This window comes from Miscanthus floridulus, chromosome 5, assembly GCF_019320115.1.
Source record: "Miscanthus floridulus cultivar M001 chromosome 5, ASM1932011v1, whole genome shotgun sequence".
Classification (NCBI taxonomy): domain Eukaryota; kingdom Viridiplantae; phylum Streptophyta; class Magnoliopsida; order Poales; family Poaceae; genus Miscanthus; species Miscanthus floridulus.
In genome coordinates this window covers 28,365,236-28,372,773 of record NC_089584.1, presented here as the reverse complement: position 1 = coordinate 28,372,773, position 7,538 = coordinate 28,365,236, and the positions used below count along the sequence as shown (strand labels likewise).

At 41.6% G+C, this 7,538-nt stretch overlaps 1 pseudogene; it reads left to right on the top strand.

Moving 5' to 3' along the window:
• Window positions 1-223: 223 nt before the first annotated feature.
• LOC136449742 (uncharacterized) lies at window positions 224-6,697 on the top strand (annotated as a pseudogene).
• The last annotated feature ends 841 nt before the right edge of the window (window positions 6,698-7,538 follow it).

Sequence of the window (7,538 nt, the reverse complement as noted above, 5' to 3'; positions counted from 1 at the left end):
TGAGGGGGTGTCATCTACCTTTTATATCTAGGGTTAAGTTGGCATTAGGTCTAGGTTGTAAGGTTTATTGGACTTGTCTGTGAATTTCGGTTCCTTCGGTTATTTCGGTTAACCGAGCCTAGAAACCGAAATTTGATCAGTTAATTCAGTTCCCGAGAACTGAGAACCGAACAACTAACCGAAATTTTCGGTTCCAGTTCTTTGGGTTCGGTCGTCGGTCGTCGGTTCTCGGTTATTTTTGTCCAGAGCCTTACCCGCCACCAGGCGCCAGATCGAAATCGGAGGTGATGTCGCCGCCGGCGAGCCACCGCCGCCATTCTCGGCTCCTTAACTGGCCGCTGCTGTTCGTCGCGATCCTCGCGGTCCATTCGCTGGCAGTATACCTCTTCACTCGCGGCTTCCTCCTCACCCGCACCGAGCTCGACGTCCACAGCAGCCGCGATGACCTCTCGCCGCAGGGCGACGTCTCCCCCGGGTGCGCCTCCTGGCCCCCGGCCGCCGTCGACCGCCTTGTCATCGTCGTCCTCGACGCGCTGAGGTGCCACGTGTTGGATCCCTCATAATCCACGTACCGAGTCGTGTTTCTAGCTGATGCGGTTGAACAATTTGTTGCCTCGCAGATTTGATTTCGTGGTGCCGAGTACCTTCTTTTCAGGTGCCTGACTCCGAGCGGAAAAATTAGGATACTGTAGCACTGCTAATTGCTAGCTAGTCGCTAGATCTGCTGCAGAGAAGCAGCCGTGGATGGACAAGCTGCAGGTCTTGCAGAAGCTTGCTGCCGATGAAAAGACCTCTGCAAGGATCTTCAAAGCACTCGCTGATCCACCAACAACTAGCCTCCAGCGCCTTAAGGTGATCCTAACATTCAAATCGTATGATGATATAATGTTTCTCCTAGAAATATTGTAATGTAATGTGATCCAAAATGGTACTTCGTGGGCTTAACGGAATTGTTTCAAAACTCAATGCTCAGGCTCTCACCACGGGTGGACTTCCTACCTTTATTGATGTCGGCAATAGTTTCGGTGCTCCTGCAATAGTAGAAGATAATATAATGCATCAGGTTCATCTCACCCCACATTCAATTTTGTACCGATTAGGTCCAATTATCTGTCTACAGCTCATGCTGGATTGCTAGCCGTGATGGTGTGATGTTTTCTGTTCGTTGGTGATCAACCAGTTGGCTAAAAATGGAAAGAGAGTAGTCATGATGGGGGATGATACGTGGATACAGCTGTACCCTGAACACTTCAACAAGTCATTCCCATACCCTTCCTTTAATGTTAAAGACCTTGACACAGTATGACATTCTGTCAATCAGATTCTTGTGCTTGCTTTTTGATGAACCTCTTAGATCTTTCTTTTAAGTTTGACTGAATTATCAATTATGATTGTATGCCAGGTAGATAATGGTGTAATTGAGCACTTACTTCCATCTCTTCACAAAAATGATTGGGATGTTCTTATTGCACATTTTCTTGGTGTGGTAAGTTATAAAAAAAGATTTGACCAAGGGGAGGGACGTCCCCCTGATTTTCATCTTAAGAAGTTGGTGCCGTGACTCGAACCCGGGGCTGGCTCAACCAACCGCTTCTTTGGCGTGTTGTGCTGACCAGTTGCACCGTGAGAGTGTTGGCGGTGTGGTGTGGTGTGGTAAGTTATTGTGCATTCAATTTGGCCTTACCTGCCATTTTTCATCCTTTTATCTTTAGCTGGAAACTTGTGAGATCAACTTTGTTTAGGACCATGCAGGGCATATATATTTGGTGTTGACTCAACTCCGATGATCCAGAAGTTGGAGCAATACAATCAGATCCTGGAGGTCAGTTGTCTCATGCATATAATATTCTTCTATTGTGCCTTTTAGGAGGCATTTAACATCACCTTATCTATGCTCTTCACATTTATTTTCCAAGCTTCTGAATGTTGTACAGTCCATTCTTATTTTCTTCTATAGGGTGTTATTGACATTGAGAAGTCTATCCAAACCTGGTGGTACCCATGAGAATACTTTGCTTTTGGTAATGGGTGATCATGGTCAAACCCTGAATGGTGACCATGGAGGGGGAACTGCTGAAGAGATGATCTTCTTTCTGTTTGGCTGCAAAGTATATAACAATCACATTTAATCCTGTGTGAACTGTAGGTTGAAACATCGCTGTTTGCATGGAGTCCAAGGACCCCACCAGATGCAGTCTTATTGTTCTTGATGATAGTTCGTGCAATGTTGATCTGGTATATTTGTCAATCACATTTGCACCTTAATAGTAAATCATTTGCTCTTCTGATTTATGCCAATAGAAGGGTTGTTTGACAGGTTAAGATTATAAATAATTAGAACAAAAACAAATAAGCTTGAAGTTGTATGTAGACAAGATTTGGGAAAAAAACATCGTCTTCTATATGAATACATGATGAGCAGATCTCTTGCCGCTCTTTTTTTTTAATTTTTTTTTTGGGAAAAATAATATTCAGTATGGGTGATTCTGTTTATTCATGTAGTTCTTTAGTGTTGCATTTGGATGGTGGCATCTAAAGTCCAGAAGGTAATATTATTAGCAGATGCTTTCAGCCTTGTAAAAGCAAAAGAGGGAGTTAATTCTTGAATACTTAATTAATTTCTTTGACTGTATATCTATTGGAATGGAAATTAAATGCAGCAGCTTTGTATGCTAGTATTTAGTAGCTGAGCATAATAAATCTGTTAATTGTTGAAATCTCATGTTAGTCAGATTTCTTGGTTTAATTTGTTTTTACAGAACATTAATACTTGTGGCACTGATTTATTTTCTTTTCTTTTTATGAATTAACATCACAGCACGGGAAAGAGGTCTGCGTAAGCACTATGCAGCAGGTCAGGGTTCATCACTCTCCCATGTGGATCTTCAGTTTTATTCGGTGTTGCTTATTTCTCTTCTTGGTTTCATCTTGATTTTGCGGTGACTATATCAGCACTTCTTGGCATACCCTTTCCCTTTGGAAGGTGTGTAAGTTTAACTTTATGCTTATTTTATGATTCAGTTATCAGTGACAGTTCTTGCTTGATTGTAAGCTGCTATGTATTCTTGGTTGTCTGCCTTTTCTTTTTCTTGGTGTTGTTGTTGTTTCATCATCCTTTGCTTATTATTTATCTTGATCCACTAGTTGCTAAACGGGTCTCCTGTTTCTTAAATAGCATTGGCCGCGTAAACCCAGAATTGTATGCCTTGAGTACTGTGACATGGGTAAATCAAAGGATGGGTATCAATGCTTGTACCTCACAGGATGATCTAGAAGCATGGATGGGGAGATATGCTGAAGTTCTATGTGTAAATTGCTGGCAGGTAGTATGAAGCTGCATTCTAGTTCCCTTCAACTTCCCTTGTTTAGTTCATATAGGTTTGTGGTTTTCTAATCTTGACACCCATCTTCCTTTGTAGGTAAAGAGATATATTGATCAATATTCTGCTACTTCCATTATTGGATTTCCATTAGAAGACTTGCAACATATCACAGACCTATATTTAAGAGCTCAGGAAAATTGGTCAGCTTCTCTGATAACTACTTGTTCATCAGAGACAGGTAGTCAAGAAAAAGTAGAGGGGAAAGGTTCAGTTCTGCTGCAGCAAATTGATGCATACATTGACTTCTTGCAGAGTTTTGCAAAGCTCGCTCGCTCTGCTTGGACAGAATTTGATTTATGGTCAATGGGCGTTGGTCTTTTACTTATGATATTGTCAGTTATCATTCAGGCATCCACGCTTGTAAATATGAACACCATAAGCCAATCTTCAGATCAGAAAAGTTCTGGTTCAAGAATCATTCCTAGATTTTCCCTTGCTTTTGCTTTAGTCGTGATTCGAGCAGCTAGTTTCTTATCGAACAGCTATATATGTGAGTGTTGTCAGATGAATCAGTCTTACCATACATACTTCAATTTATATATATATCTGTTCATAGTTTATTTTTTTCTTTTACACAGTGGCAGAAGGTAGAGTTGCAAATTTTCTTTTGGCCACAAGTTGTATCACCAGTGTGTGGCACTCGGTGCTGAAAGGGAACATCAGCATAGAAGTATTCCTGGACATAAATTCTTTATTTCAATTATTCTTTGGTGCGATCATCTTCTGACATCCTTCACTCTATTGATTTGCAGAAGTTAGTTTTTCTTCTTTTAAATATTTTCACACGGTTTGGAATTGAGGTTGGGATGTCAAAACAATTGCCTGCGCCAACAATTACAAAGGATCACCCTGTGAGCGTCTTTTGTAAAATCCTTGGTGTTAATTCTTGCAACATCCTCTTGGAGCTATTCCCCATCATATCTCTAGCCTTTGTGGCTTATATTATGTTGAAGTGCCTATCCCATGCAATCTGTCAGAGGTTCTTGAAGTACTTTCTTTTGTGTGGAACGATGGTGAGTTATTTATCTATAGCGTTTCATTGGGCTTCAGAGACTAATTTGTTTTCTCATGCTGGGACTGTTCAAGAATTTGGAAGAAGTTTAGCTCCTCGCATTGTTTATGCTATCGGAGGTCTATCACTAGCCATTTCTGCATTTTCTCGGATATTTGGTCCAACTGTTCATTTGAAGATGAACAAAAGGATAATTATTTTATCGGCTGTCATGCTTTGTTCTTGGAGTCCAACTATTTTGATCCTGTTGGGAAGGCAAGGTCCGTTTGTGGCATTAAATTGCATGACATGAGGTAATGTGGAAATCACTTGATTGCCAATGAAAAATATAGATTTGCATGATGAAGGTACTGTGCAAAATTTCTGGCCACTAAGTTTTCTGTTGCCATCTTTGTTTTGTAGCTTGGTGTATCGTAAAATCACAACAGAAACATCAGAGAGAGTCAGAACTCTCTGTTGCTGACCCTGTTTCAGTGATTCAGTGGAGCCTTCTTGCAGTTTGTCTATTTTATCTGACAGGTCACTGGTAAGTTTCATGCTGCTTCCAGTTATTTACCTTTTTCTATGAAGCAAACGTTTATATGCATACTATGTTACCTCAGAAACACTAGGGTACTTGATGTCCCTATAACACATTTTGTTCATTGATGTATAGTGTTCTAGCATTATTGTCTATACTAATATGCGCATTGGTGGTAGCTTCTAGTTTAACTGATCTCAATGGGATGGCTAGCAATTCATCATTGCTAATTTAAAAGTGAATTTCAGGTGTACATTTGATGGCCTCCGATATGGTGCAGCTTTCATTGGGTAAGTGTGTTTCTTATAAGACTGTGAGACTGCAAAAACAAATTTCCTTTCATTACATGCGCTGATGTTGCTATAATGCTTCAATATGCAGTTTTGATCATTTCCATATCATTCGACAAGGCTTTCTACTTTCCATTGACACCTTTTGTGTTTCTCATATCCTGCCAATTCTAAGCCTTCCATTTATTGCCATAGTGTGGTACAATACCACATCCAAGGACAACGAACTGAAGGACGTCATTCTCAACAATATTAATAAGGTACTAAATATGGTAACCTTCTCGTGCAATAAAGAAAATAATTTTGTATGCTCTTGAGAGGTTTGGCAATAAGTTCAATAAGCAAGTACATATTCCATGTCCCTTTTTTTTTGAAAGAACTGGCAGGAGATCTGCCCGTTGTATTAAAAGGTAGTGGTAGTAGTAGCCCAGAGGAGGCTTTACAAAGTTAGCTTTACCTGTCGAGCAAAAGCTCAGAAAAGCACAAAAACTGCATCAGAAAAAGGACACAAACACAGTGCACATATCCTTGCTACAAGTTTGGCCAGATGCTTGGACCCCGCCACAATCCAGAGGGATGCCTCATCTTTGATTTTTTGGAGCAACACAAAGTCTGGGCAACCCATGCGGTAAAAAAAATAAAAATCCTCATGTTCCTTTCTTTCCACAGCTCGTAGCTACTAGAACAGTTAGTGATCACAAGCCCTCCTTGGCCAGGCAAGGGATGTTTCCCATGTCCCCAAATGTGCACATTGATGCCAAATTCAAATTACTGAACAATTATGCCAAAAAGTTATGCTGGAGGCCACTAATACAGTAGCATATTCATGCATCCATGGAACTTTCCTTGTGGATCTAAAGCTGTTGACTGGTTCTTTGCTCACTAATTCACATCACACCTAATATTTCTTTGTCAAACTTAGGTGCTCTTGATGTATGGTCTTATAACAGCAATCACTGCTACGCTAACAATCATATGCGTTGCTATTCAAAGGCGTCACTTAATGGTAACTGCTGCTCCTGCCTTACGGAACAAATTACCTTAGTATTTCTGCTTTGTTTAGTTGTTATCAAGCATTCGATGTGACACACTGTTTATTGGGTAAATTTGCAGGTTTGGGGTTTGTTTGCTCCAAAGTACGTATTCGATGCAATTGGCCTTCTTCTCACAGACTTGTTAATTTGTTTAGCATCAATCTACTACAGCTGATGTTGCTTTGCTTCTTGAGTTGCACTGCTAACCACTAACAGCACTGCTATTATGCCTTTGTGTGAATCCATTGCAGCTAGAGATGCTATTTTTTTTCTTACTCTTCTCGTGACTGCAGTAAGACCACATACATAAAGCTTAGTTCATTCATAATTTGTTGGAGTGTGAAATTTTTTGTATTGGCCAAGTAAGCAGAAAAGATGCAATCATAGTCGGTCTTTCCCACGGATGTTCACACTTGGACAAAAATGATACTATACTAATCCCGAATCCTTACTCTTGATTCCTGAGGGAGTTTTATGTACCTGTTGAGCTTTTTCTTCCTCCCTGTGTTTTGTCTGTTTAATTCATGGTTTTTGAGGTCTTAGGGCGTCGTTGGGGACTTGGGGTCCCCGCCTGGACGCCTTTCCCGCGGTGCACAGTTGTCCTCGCTGGCCTTCCTTTTTCTGCATGCATGGGACAGAGTTATTTAGTTATTTAGTTGAATCAGTTTTCATGATAAACTTATTAGAACAAGTTTTCTGAATATTTGTTATTTTGAAAAATTCTTCTAAAAATTCAGAAAGTTTTGTCATGACAAAGTCATGTGGATAAGTTATCCAGAAAACTTCCAAAAATATGAAGTCGCGTAAGAGAAAAGTTGCAAAAAAATAATAATTGGGAGGGACCACTGTGCACGCGCTTGTTGGTGAGATTTGCAACTGCTTCTCATTAGATTGAACATCTTTCTTCAAAAAGTTGCAAATTGCAATTGGTAATGCTGCTTATAGGTCGTCCGGACGGACGGACCCGTATAAGTTGCCTGCTCGCTTTGTGCCTCGCCTACGCCGCCCCCGCCCGTGTTGCCTGCTCAACGCGCCTTAGCTCCAGGACGGACCTTGCCCTTGGCTGTGCTGCCCCTGCTCGCGCCGCGCGGCCTTGCCCGCCTACGCCGTGTGCCCCTGCTCGGACTCGCGCCTCCTGTCGCGGTCGTTCTCATCCGCCTGCCCGTGCCCCTGTCGAGGTCTGTGCCGTCAATGAGCTCCACACTAGCGACCTCCGCGCCACTCCACGGCATTGAGCTCCGCGTTGGCATCGAGCTTCGTGTTGACGAGCCTCCATTCGTCCAAGCAGCAAGCAGATGC